Raw genomic sequence first — 13,715 nt, 5'->3', positions numbered from 1 at the left:
ATCAGGTGAAGGGACCGGGCTGTCCAGAGGACAGCGTTGGAGTGAAGACAGCTTGTTGTCGCGGCATCAAGCTTAAAGGACGCTTGCTGTCTTCACTCCAACGCTGTCCTCTGGACAGCCCGGTCCCTTCACCCGATGAAGGCCGTTTGTGTTGTGGCCGAAACGTCGTGAGAATTTTATTATTTTATTTTTACCTACGTGGTGACTTTACCGAATAGAACCAAAGAGCATGAACGGGAACTTGACAGAGTGACACTGACTTTGTTCCTCTTCTTTGGTTCTTTCGGTAAAGTCACCACGTAGAATGAGAATAAAATAATAAATTGATAAAATAAAATAACACAATAAAATTCTCATTCTACGTGGTGGTGACTTTACCGAAAGAACCAAAGAAGATGAATCATTGCAGTCACGAAAGCTTTAAATAGAAATTTAATTTTATTGTTTTATATTTTTATTATTTTATTGTTTCCCTTCTACGTGGTGGTGGTGGTGGTGACTTTACCGAAAGAACCAAAGAAGATGAATCATTGCAGTCACGAAAGCTTTAAATAGAAATTTAATTTTATTGTTTTATATTTTTATTATTTTATTGTTTCCCTTCTACGTGGTGGTGGTGGTGACTTTACCGAAAGAACCAAAGAAGATGAATCATTGCAGTCACGAAAGCTTTAAATAGAAATTTAATTTTATTTTATATTTTTATTATTTTATTGTTTCCCTTCTACGTGGTGGTGGTGGTGGTGACTTTACCGAAAGAACCAAAGAAGATGAATCATTGCAGTCACGAAAGCTTTAAATTGACTTTGTTCCGTTGCCTCTTTCACGGTGGAACTCTGGACGATTGGGATCGGTAGCAGGAAAGCCAAGTCCCTTCGGGTGGAGGTGGTGGTGAAAATCTACACCAAGGGGGATCCTCACGTCCATGCGTCACATCCATTCACTCACGGTGACCTCAAGCCCGTGAGTGGACAGGTTGTTGAGAAAGCCCCAGCCACATTCGAGCGATGGGTTTTAATGCATTAGCTACGTTTTACCTGTCTGGCATATGAGCGGGTTGGAGGGGGGGGGTGGTGGCGGCGGCGGCCTCACGGTAACACCGGTAAAGATCGCCCGATGTGAAGTCGACTTTAACCCAAAGTTGTGTCGCTGTGAGCGGCTTGCCCGAGAGAGAAGAAACTCACAGATAACTTAGCAGGACAACAAAACAAAATCATCACCCCAGTAGCGATATCCTGATTTACGTCTTCCCCTCTCACGTTGTTTCGATATTCGTGGCACCTTTCACGAACGCATCCCCGACATAAACTGGGGGTGTCGCTGTTTTCAAATATACAATTTTTTTTTAATCAGAATCAAAAGTAAATTTTCTCGATTAAAGGCCATTGAGGTAAGCTCGTTTTCAAAGGGGGCGACTCATCAGCTTCCAAATTGCTCACAAAAAAATGCGCGTTGGAAAGCGTTACCGAATCCACGTTGTGTGTGTGCAGGCCATTATGTTAAAAGTGTTCCGGCGTCATCCCTAATGGGAGTCATTTGCAGCTTCAATTTTCACACCGGCCAAAAACTTGGTCCGTAAACCGCTGGCACCAAAAACGGCACTACGTCGCGGAATCTGTAACGTCCGCCGTGAGACAACCTGCCAATTTGTTGTTGTGGTTATTACCGCACCCCCCGCAGAGTATAACCAGGGGTGGCCTGCCCGATGGTAACCACAAACTTCGGCGACAGGCGACCAAAAAAAATCGCGACCGCCGGTGGCCGTGCCGTGGCGCTACCGCATTGCACCGGTTCTGCACCACGCGGTGTCTGTGCAGGGGCCGATGTTGGCTGTGTGACTTTCCCCCTGTGTGTGTGTGTGCGTGCGTGCGTGCGTGCGAGCTCCCTGCAGCATCCCGCCAAAGGAGCCGAAGATGTTTGGCCGCCGTCGAGTGCCGGGGACTTTGGCCCCGCTCTGCAAGCCGCTCGCAAACGGCGACCCGGAGTTTGTGGACTTCATCGGCCGCTGACTCCGGCAAGGGCCCCGCTCTCTCCCCCCACCACCACCGCCGCGAGGATTCCCGCATCGGTCACTCTGCTCCGAATGATGAGCGGCCGCTCGCCTCCGGGCCACTAGCTCCATCACCTCTCAAGCACAATCAATCAGAAGCTCCATCATTGCACAGACTTGCATGAGCAAGTCTCCGTCACCACCGCCACCGTCACCGCCACCACCGCCCCGCTGCCGCCGTCACCACCACTGCTGCCACCACCACCACCACCGTCGTCGCCAACACCGCCACCACCGCCGCCGCCGTCGTCCCTACCGCCACCACCACCAGCACCGCCACGCCACCACTGCCACCATCAGCGGTGAGCCGGGTCCAGTCTCGCTGTGCGACAGGGAGGGCACCGCAACCTCTACAACCGCTGTGCAACGGTAAGCCGCTCTGCGTGTTGCATCCTGCGTGTGCGTATCTATGTTTATCATTTATTATCACCTTGCTTAATTACCCAGAAAAGCCCGACTGCGTCTTGAGATGCTGTGAATGTTGCGGAGCACGGTTTGAATGCGCACACGGACGATCCGGAGTCGCGATGTCGTAGAGCAACAGCGAGCGAGCAATAGGAGGGACGTTAAATGGTGTCGTGTCCATTCTTTCACAGATCGAGCACCGCACAGCCCTCGCTCACCCCGGCCTCTGCGGAGAAGATTGAGCTTGTGGAGGAGAAGATGTAGGGGAGCATGGGGGAGAAGATGGAGCTTGTGGAGGAGAAGATGGAGGAGGAAGGGGAGGTTGAGGAAGGAGAAGATGGAGGGGAGCATGGGGGAGAAGATGGAGCTTGTGGAGGAGAAGATGGAGGAGGGGAAGGGGAGGTTGAGGAAGGAGAAGATGGAGCTTGTGGAGGAGAAGATGGAGGGGAGCATGGGGGAGAAGATGGAGCTTGTGGAGGAGGAGAAGATGGAGGAGGGGAAGGGGAGGTTGAGGAAGGAGAAGATGGAGCTTGTGGAGGAGAAGATGGAGGGGAGCATGGGGGAGAAGATTGAGCTTGTGGAGGAGAGCATGGAGGAGGAAGGGGAGGTTGAGGAAGGAGAAGATGGAGCTTGTGGAGGAGAAGATGGAGGGGAGCATGGGGGAGAAGATTGAGCTTGTGGAGGAGAAGATGGAGGAGGGGAAGGGGAGGTTGAGGAAGGAGAAGATGGAGGGGAGCATGGGGGAGAAGATGGAGCTTGTGGAGGAGAAGATGGAGTGGAGCATGGGGGAGAAGATGGAGCTTGTGGAGGAGGAGAAGATGGAGGAGGAGGAAGGGGAGGTTGAGGGGAAGGAGGAGGAAGGGGAGGAAGAGGAGAAGATGGAGGAGGAGGAAGGGGAGGTTGAGGGGAAGGAGGAGGAAGGGGAGGAAGAGGAGAAGATGGAGGCGCTGATACGGGAGACGAGCGGGCGGGAGGAGCGATTTGGACCGCCTCGTGTGGGACGAGCAATCCGCTCTTTCCTCTGCCACTGGGCTGCTCTGCGGTGGAGTCTCCACCGCAGAGCAGCCACGAAGGCGCCAGGGGTGGGTGACGATGGATGTGTATTAGTATCATCATCATCACCGCTATCACCGCATACGCACACACGTTCCACACTCTTCCCACCCCAACATATGCACCACACACACACACACACAGCAGACGCTACAGACACTACGCACATGGGCTGCTAGGCCGTGCTGCGGCCGGACATGCGGGTTTCACAGCCCAGCCAACGCGCCCTCGCCTGGTTAATCCCAGGATGGATCGGAGGTTAGGCCACCCTACACATCACACACATCACACACACACACTGTAAATTATTGTTATTGTGATATATACATTGTCAAATAAACGAGTAAACATACACGAGACAATGCTGCTTTGTTTGCTAATGTATCCTGGGTTCAATGTGTCTCGTGGCTTTGTGTGAGGTGTCTTGGCTCGCGCCAGGAGCTGGGAGCGCATTCTCAGTGTCGGTGGGGCTCGGTTTACGCTCTTGGTCTGTTTGAGGAGCTGAATTTGGCCTGGTTAACATGACAAAACGCCTTTTGTGTCGTAGTTGTTTAAGTCACCTGGCTTATTACGTGTCATTTTGTTGATGTCTGCGTTCAGGAATCATTTTCACGAGTTCCTTCCGCAGGGTTTATGCCCCCTTCTTCTTAGATGTAAATCTCGTAATTAATTTTTTGTACGGTGGTCAGTGATGCGATTATATGAATGGCGCCAGAGAAAATGTAAATTATGATTTGAAGCTTTCGTGACTGCGAGGATTCATCTTTGGTTCTTTCTGTAAAGTCACCACCACCACGTAGAATGAGAATAAAATAATAAATTGATAAAATAAAATAACACAATAATATTCTCACGACGTTTCGGCCACAACACAAGCGGCCTTCATCAGGTGAAGGGGGCGAGACTGTCTGGTAGGACAGCGCTGGAGTGAAAGAGCCACGTTCAGATCATGGCCTTTAAGCTTAGAGTCGCGGCATCTCTTCAGAAAGGTGAGAGACTCGATTAGTTGAGCCTTCTTATCCCGAAGTCTGTTGAATGATCTTAAGGATGTGTGGAATCCCTCCCCGTAGAGGCAGTCACGAAAGCTTTAAATCGAAATTTAACCGCCTCTACGGGGAGGGATTCCACACATCCTTAAGATCATTCAACAGACTTCGGGATAAGAAGGCTCAACTAATCGAGTCTCTCACCTTTCTGAAGAGATGCCGCGACTCTAAGCTTAAAGGCCGTGATCTGAACGTGGCTCTTTCACTCCAGCGCTGTCCTACCAGACAGTCTCGTCCCTTCACCTGATGAAGGCCGCTTGTGTTGTGGCCGAAACGTTGTGAGATATTTTATCGTGTTATTTTATTTTATCAATTTATTATTTTATTCTCATTCTACGTGGTGGTGACTTTACCGAAAGAACCAGAGAAGATGTAAACTATCGTTTACGTAACGCGAGAACGGAAATGCAACACCTCGCGTTCAGGACTCTTGAGCTTACGTTCCCCGTCGCTTGCCAAAATCAACGTTTCTGATTTGAGAGTCACGTCATACAGATCTCACGGTTACTAAAAAAATAATTCCAGCAATCAATTTTAATTCCCCCGCGACGAAGGGAAGGCGGTAACGAGATTTTTTTTTAAAGCGTACATTACCGGAACGCCCAAGTCGACCCCAACACCCCTGGGGCTGTCCGTCCGTCCTATCCACAAACCTCTCTCTCGACGACGAATCCGCCTCAGACGCCGCGACCCTCTTGGGAACCCCCCCACCGCGAATCCGGGACAACGGCAGCCTTCCCATTTGCCAGGACCACAATAACGTCCCTCGCCATCGCTTCGGACCCATGCGCTTAACCTGGAACGGTGCGAGTTTCAACCCCCTTCGATGGAGATCGGAGAGCTGAACGGAGTTGAAAAGAGCTCGCGGAAAAAAATCCCTGTTCTTTGGTTCTTTCGGTAAAGTCACCACCACCACCACGTAGAATAAGAATAATAAAATAATAAATTGATAAAATAAAATAACACAATAATAGTGAGAATTTCGATTTAAAGCTTTCGTGACCGCAATGATTCATCTTCTTTGGTTCTTTCGGTAAAGTTACCATGTAGAATGAGAATAACATAATAAATTGATAAAATAACATAAAATAACACAATAAAATTATTTTATTCTCATTCTACGTGACTTTACCGAAAGAACCAAAGAAGAACAGTGAGAATATTATCGTGTTATTTTATTTTATCAATTTATTATTTTATTCTCATTCCACGTGGTGGTGACTTTACCGAAAGAACCAAAGCAGACATAGTATCGTGTCACTCACAACCCCACGGGTCAAATTGCGTGTTGTTGTTGTTGGTGTCACGGTCAAAATTGTGGTCAATTCCAGTAAACATCCAGAATCTTCTTTGGTTCTTTCGGTAAAGTCACGTAGACTTTACCGAAAGAACCAAAGAAGACGAATCCTCGCAGTCACGAAAGCTTCAAATCGAAATTTAACCGCCTCTACGGGGAGGGATTCCACACATCCTTAAGATCATTCAACAGACTTCGGGATAAGAAGGCTCAACTAATCGAGTCTCTCACCTTTCTGAAGAGATGCCGCGACTCTAAGCTTAAAGGCCGTGATCTGAACGTGGCTCTTTCACTCCAGCGCTGTCCTACCAGACAGTCTCGTCCCTTCACCTGATGAAGGCCGCTTGTGTTGTGGCCGAAACGTTGTGAGATATTTTATCGTGTTATTTTATTTTATCAATTTATTATTTTATTCTCATTCTACGTGGTGGTGACTTTACCGAAAGAACCAGAGAAGATGTAAACTATCGTTTACGTAACGCGAGAACGGAAATGCAACACCTCGCGTTCAGGACTCTTGAGCTTACGTTCCCCGTCGCTTGCCAAAATCAACGTTTCTGATTTGAGAGTCACGTCATACAGATCTCACGGTTACTAAAAAAATAATTCCAGCAATCAATTTTAATTCCCCCCCGACGAAGGGAAGGCGGTAACGAGATTTTTTTTTAAAGCGTACATTACCGGAACGCCCAAGTCGACCCCAACACCCCTGGGGCTGTCCGTCCGTCCTATCCACAAACCTCTCTCTCGACGACGAATCCGCCTCAGACGCCGCGACCCTCTTGGGAACCCCCCCACCGCGAATCCGGGACAACGGCAGCCTTCCCATTTGCCAGGACCACAATAACGTCCCTCGCCATCGCTTCGGACCCATGCGCTTAACCTGGAACGGTGCGAGTTTCAACCCCCTTCGATGGAGATCGGAGAGCTGAACGGAGTTGAAAAGAGCTCGCGGAAAAAAATCCCTGTTCTTTGGTTCTTTCGGTAAAGTCACCACCACCACCACCACCACCACGTAGAATAAGAATAATAAAATAATAAATTGATAAAATAAAATAACACAATAATAGTGAGAATTTCGATTTAAAGCTTTCGTGACCGCAATGATTCATCTTCTTTGGTTCTTTCGGTAAAGTTACCATGTAGAATGAGAATAACATAATAAATTGATAAAATAACATAAAATAACACAATAAAATTATTTTATTCTCATTCTACGTGACTTTACCGAAAGAACCAAAGAAGAACAGTGAGAATATTATTATCGTGTTATTTTATTTTATCAATTTATTATTTTATTCTCATTCCACGTGGTGGTGACTTTACCGAAAGAACCAAAGCAGACATAGTATCGTGTCACTCACAACCCCATGGGTCAAATTGCGTGTTGTTGTTGTTGGTGTCACGGTCAAAATTGTGGTCAATTCCAGTAAACATTATCCAGAATCTTCTTTGGTTCTTTCGGTAAAGTCACGTAGACTTTACCGAAAGAACCAAAGAAGACGAATCCTCGCAGTCACGAAAGCTTCAAATCGAAATTTTACCGCCTCTACGGGGAGGGATTCCACACATCCTTAAGATCATTCAACAGACTTCGGGATAAGAAGGCTCAACTAATCGAGTCTCTCACCTTTCTGAAGAGATGCCGCGACTCTAAGCTTAAAGGCCGTGATCTGAACGTGGCTCTTTCACTCCAGCGCTGTCCTACCAGACAGTCTCGTCCCTTCACCTGATGAAGGCCGCTTGTGTTGTGGCCGAAACGTTGTGAGATATTTTATCGTGTTATTTTATTTTATCAATTTATTATTTTATTCTCATTCTACGTGGTGGTGACTTTACCGAAAGAACCAGAGAAGATGTAAACTATCGTTTACGTAACGCGAGAACGGAAATGCAACACCTCGCGTTCAGGACTCTTGAGCTTACGTTCCCCGTCGCTTGCCAAAATCAACGTTTCTGATTTGAGAGTCACGTCATACAGATCTCACGGTTACTAAAAAAATAATTCCAGCAATCAATTTTAATTCCCCCCCGACGAAGGGAAGGCGGTAACGAGATTTTTTTTTAAAGCGTACATTACCGGAACGCCCAAGTCGACCCCAACACCCCTGGGGCTGTCCGTCCGTCCTATCCACAAACCTCTCTCTCGACGACGAATCCGCCTCAGACGCCGCGACCCTCTTGGGAACCCCCCCACCGCGAATCCGGGACAACGGCAGCCTTCCCATTTGCCAGGACCACAATAACGTCCCTCGCCATCGCTTCGGACCCATGCGCTTAACCTGGAACGGTGCGAGTTTCAACCCCCTTCGATGGAGATCGGAGAGCTGAACGGAGTTGAAAAGAGCTCGCGGAAAAAAATCCCTGTTCTTTGGTTCTTTCGGTAAAGTCACCACCACCACCACGTAGAATAAGAATAATAAAATAATAAATTGATAAAATAAAATAACACAATAATAGTGAGAATTTCGATTTAAAGCTTTCGTGACCGCAATGATTCATCTTCTTTGGTTCTTTCGGTAAAGTTACCATGTAGAATGAGAATAACATAATAAATTGATCAAATAACATAAAATAACACAATAAAATTATTTTATTCTCATTGTACGTGACTTTACCGAAAGAACCAAAGAAGAACAGTGAGAATATTATTATCGTGTTATTTTATTTTATCAATTTATTATTTTATTCTCATTCCACGTGGTGGTGACTTTACCGAAAGAACCAAAGCAGACATAGTATCGTGTCACTCACAACCCCACGGGTCAAATTGCGTGTTGTTGTTGTTGGTGTCACGGTCAAAATTGTGGTCAATTCCAGTAAACATTATCCAGAATCTTCTTTGGTTCTTTCGGTAAAGTCACGTAGACTTTACCGAAAGAACCAAAGAAGACGAATCCTCGCAGTCACGAAAGCTTCAAATCGAAATTTAACCGCCTCTACGGGGAGGGATTCCACACATCCTTAAGATCATTCAACAGACTTCGGGATAAGAAGGCTCAACTAATCGAGTCTCTCACCTTTCTGAAGAGATGCCGCGACTCTAAGCTTAAAGGCCGTGATCTGAACGTGGCTCTTTCACTCCAGCGCTGTCCTACCAGACAGTCTCGTCCCTTCACCTGATGAAGGCCGCTTGTGTTGTGGCCAAAACGTTGTGAGATATTTTATCGTGTTATTTTATTTTATCAATTTATTATTTTATTCTCATTCTACGTGGTGGTGACTTTACCGAAAGAACCAGAGAAGATGTAAACTATCGTTTACGTAACGCGAGAACGGAAATGCAACACCTCGCATTCAGGACTCTTGAGCTTACGTTCCCCGTCGCTTGCCAAAATCAACGTTTCTGATTTGAGAGTCACGTCATACAGATCTCACGGTTACTAAAAAAATAATTCCAGCAATCAATTTTAATTCCCCCCCGACGAAGGGAAGGCGGTAACGAGATTATTTTTTAAAGCGTACATTACCGGAACGCCCAAGTCGACCCCAACACCCCTGGGGCTGTCCGTCCGTCCTATCCACAAACCTCTCTCTCGACGACGAATCCGCCTCAGACGCCGCGACCCTCTTGGGAACCCCCCCACCGCGAATCCGGGACAACGGCAGCCTTCCCATTTGCCAGGACCACAATAACGTCCCTCGCCATCGCTTCGGACCCATGCGCTTAACCTGGAACGGTGCGAGTTTCAACCCCCTTCGATGGAGATTGGAGAGCTGAACGGAGTTGAAAAGAGCTCGCGGAAAAAACTCCCTGTTCTTTGGTTCTTTCGGTAAAGTCACCACCACCACCACCACGTAGAATAAGAATAATAAAATAATAAATTGATAAAATAAAATAACACAATAATAGTGAGAATTTCGATTTAAAGCTTTCGTGACCGCAATGATTCATCTTCTTTGGTTCTTTCGGTAAAGTTACCATGTAGAATGAGAATAACATAATAAATTGATAAAATAACATAAAATAACACAATAAAATTATTTTATTCTCATTCTACGTGACTTTACCGAAAGAACCAAAGAAGAACAGTGAGAATATTATTATCGTGTTATTTTATTTTATCAATTTATTATTTTATTCTCATTCCACGTGGTGGTGACTTTACCGAAAGAACCAAAGCAGACATAGTATCGTGTCACTCACAACCCCACGGGTCAAATTGCGTGTTGTTGTTGTTGGTGTCACGGTCAAAATTGTGGTCAATTCCAGTGTTGTTGTTGTTGGTGTCACGGTCAAAATTGTGGTCAATTCCAGTAAACATTATCCAGAATCTTCTTTGGTTCTTTCGGTAATGTCACGTAGATTTTACCGAAAGAACCAAAGAAGAGGAATCCTCGCAGTCACGAAAGCTTCAAATCGAAATCCTACATATCCTTCTGCTCTACCAAATCTCTCCGGATGTCACTGAGCTAACTCTGGCGTCCGTGTTACTCCACCTGCCTTGATTATTAACATCAAGTGCATTGTCTCGTGTTTTATATCTTCTAATTTCCTGACCTTTCTGATTAAATTGTTCTTGGTGAATTCGTTTTCTTTTGCGATTGCACCCAGCTGTCCTTTCTCTTTGTTTCTCTTGTAATAATCTATAAAATAAAATAACACAATAATAATATTCCGTGAGAATATTATCGTGTTATTTTATCAATTTATTATTTGATTCTCATTCTACGTGGTGGTGGTGGTGACTTTAACCGAAAGAACCAAAGAAGACGAATCCTCGCAGTCACGAAAGCTTCAAATCAAAATCCCCCCCCCCCTCCCCGGTTTTGATCTTCTACAAAGCCCGTGGCTCCACCCTAAACGGCGTCCGTACAAACCCAGGCCGACGCGCCAGTGGGAAACTCTCCGGCGCGCGACTCGCGGCCATCCAGAACTGAACCGTGCACCCGCAAAGCACGAGGGAGACATCGCAGCTGCCCCGCGACGGCAACGTTATCGCTCGGATGTGAAATTGTCGCCCGGCATCTACGGCGGGCCCGATGACGAAAGAAGGGAGGGAGGGAGGGAGAGGGAGAGAGAGAGGGAGAGAGGGAGAGAGGGAGAGGGAGGGAGAGGGAGAGAGAGAGAGAGAGGGAGAGAGAGAGAGAGGGAGGTTTACGATATGTAATCATCTTTGGTTCTTTCGGTAAAGTCACCACCACGTAAAATGAGAATAAAATAATAAATTGATAAAATAAAATAACACAACAATAATATTCTAACACGACGTTTCGGCCACAACACAAGCGGCCTTCATCAGGTGAAGGGGCGAGACTGTCTGGTAGGACAGCGCTCATTCTACGTGGTGGTGACTTTACCGAAAGAACCAAAGAAAATGAATCATTGCAGTCACGAAAGCTTTAAATCGAGATATGTAAATTAAACACACAATCGCGACCTTTCTAGATTTGAAGCTTTCGTGACTGCTGGGATCCATACTCTTTGGTTCTATTGGGTAAAGTCACCACGTAGTAGGTGAAAATATTACGTTAATATTCTTAGTTTTTTCGGTAAAGTCAATAATGACTTTACCGAAAAAACTAAGAATATGAATTACTGCAGTCACGAAAGCTTTAAATCAAAATTTATATTACGTTAATGTTATTTTATTTTCACCTACGTGACTTTACCCAACAATCACGACCTCGTAATACAAACAAAAACAGATCCCCCACTTAGCCCGTAACAGACTTGTCGGGGCAAGTGCCGCTGACGAGCGTGAACGATGGCCCCCCGCCACGGAACACGAGCGGATGGGGTTGGACAACGCTTTGCACGGCCGCCTTTGTCTCCCCGGTGCCGACGTTGGCGCCCAATTACGGCCGAGTCGATCCAAGCAGAGGCCCAGGGACCGGGTCGGTTCAGGACAATCGTCGCTGGGTGTCGGCCGTGAGCATAGAACCGGCGTCGCTCGGTTTAGTGGAGCGGCGAGTTCACCGCCGCACCTCGGCTCCCCCTCGTCTTGTGAATAGCGCGCGCGCACTGACACACCTCAGCTGGACATTGAGACGCAGCCAATCCAAGTCGTCCAAATCTGCTCACCCGACAGCAGCAGCAGCAGCAGCCGCCGCTGCCGTTCACCACCACGTGGCAAGTATCGTCACCGCAGCGCTTGTGCAAGGCGCGGTGCACTTCTGAAGCCACGGGCAGGGCCGAAGGCCCGCTGACAGGTCACAGGACAGACCCAGGTGTTGTGGGTTAGCTGGCTGAGACGACCGGCAGATGCACCGCCGCCTGTGCCCCTTACACTGTGCCAGCTCGCTGAGTTTTAGCCGCCTTCGAGAGCCTCTCATTGTTGTGAGTGTCGCTTCTCGGCCCTCCACCGTTGTTTGAGGGCGAACGCCTCCAACCGCCCGGTTAGGATCCTTCACGAGCCTCCTCCGCACACACGAGGCTGATCACACACACTCACACTCACCTACTGGAGCACAAGCAAACACCCGTTCATGGAGTTGGTCAAACATCCTTCTCTAGGACCACAGAGCTCGGTAAATTTGTTGGTGCCCGTTCTGCCCGCCCTTCTAGCGTGCCTGTGGTTTCCTACACCTCCGAATGATTAAATTTTTCACGAGATGAAAACCAAACGCATGACACACAATTCAATATTCAATTAGAAGGTGCACCCCCCCATAACTTGTGTTTAAAAGCACAGGGGAAGAAAAGGGAGTCTAATAATCCAGAGAATAGGGTGGGCACTTTAACGGAGTGGAAATCTTGAAATTCGCCCCCAAATGAAACCGTGATTAATTCAACAAGGAAATAAAATAACACGGCAAGGTAAAGTGTCCCGGTTCATCTGACAATCTGCCGACATCCTCAAAGCCAGTTCCATTACTTGCTGCTGCAGGTCTACGGGTCTCTATGCGAGTGATTAAAGGTCACTTTTGCGTGACTAAAATTACAATAATTAATCTGAAAACGAAGATCGTTTAAATCATGTGATGACAGATTCATATTCCACGATGGCTGAGATTTTTTTTAGTTGCAGCCATGAGGCTCAGAAGGTTCATAATGGCCATGTCAGAGATCCTGAGCCAGCAGTGCTGAGATCCTGGGTTCAAGCTCTGGGTCTGGGTGTTTCTCTCTCAAGAGGTTCATAATGGCTGGGTCAGACACAGTGAGCCAACAGTGCTGAGATCCTGGGTTCAAGCTCTGGCTCTGGGTGTTTCTCTCTCAAGAGGTTCATAATGGCTGGGTCAGACACAGTGAGCCAACAATGCTGAGATCCTGGGTTCAAGCTCTGGGTCTGGGTGTTTCTCTCTCAGAAGGTTCATGATGGCTGGGTCAGACACAGTGAGCCAACAATACTGAGATCCTGGGTTCAAGCTCTGGCTCTGGGTGTTTCTCTCTCAGCAGGTTCATAATGGCTGGGTCAGACACAGTGAGCCAACAGTGCTGAGATCCTGGGTTCAAGCTCTGGGTCTGGGTGTTTCTCTCTCAGAAGGTTCATGATGGCTGGGTCAGACACACTGAGCCAACAGTGCTGAGATCCTGGGTTCAAGCTCTGGCTCTGGGTGTTTCTCTCTCAGCAGGTTCATAATGGCTGGGTCAGACACAGTGAGCCCACAATGCTGAGATCCTGGGTTCAAGCTCTGGGTCTGGGTGTTTCTCTCTCAGAAGGTTCATGATGGCTGGGTCAGACACAGTGAGCCAACAATACTGAGATCCTGGGTTCAAGCTCTGGGTCTGGGCATCTCTCTCAGGAGGTTCATGATGGCTGGGTCAGACACACGGAGCCAACAATGCTGAGCTCCTGGGTTCAAGCTCTGGGTCTGGGTGTTTCTCTCTCAGCAGGTTCATAATGGCTGGGTCAGACACAGTGAGCCAACAGTGCTGAGATCCTGGGTTCAAGCTCTGGCTCTGGGTGTTTCTCTCTCAGCA

This window comes from Petromyzon marinus, unplaced genomic scaffold, assembly GCF_048934315.1.
Source record: "Petromyzon marinus isolate PM22_M1 ecotype Great Lakes invasive population unplaced genomic scaffold, UKy_Petmar_22M1.pri1.0 PM_G_Scaffold_24, whole genome shotgun sequence".
In the NCBI taxonomy this organism is placed as follows: domain Eukaryota; kingdom Metazoa; phylum Chordata; class Hyperoartia; order Petromyzontiformes; family Petromyzontidae; genus Petromyzon; species Petromyzon marinus.
Note: the sequence above shows the minus strand (reverse complement) of the source record.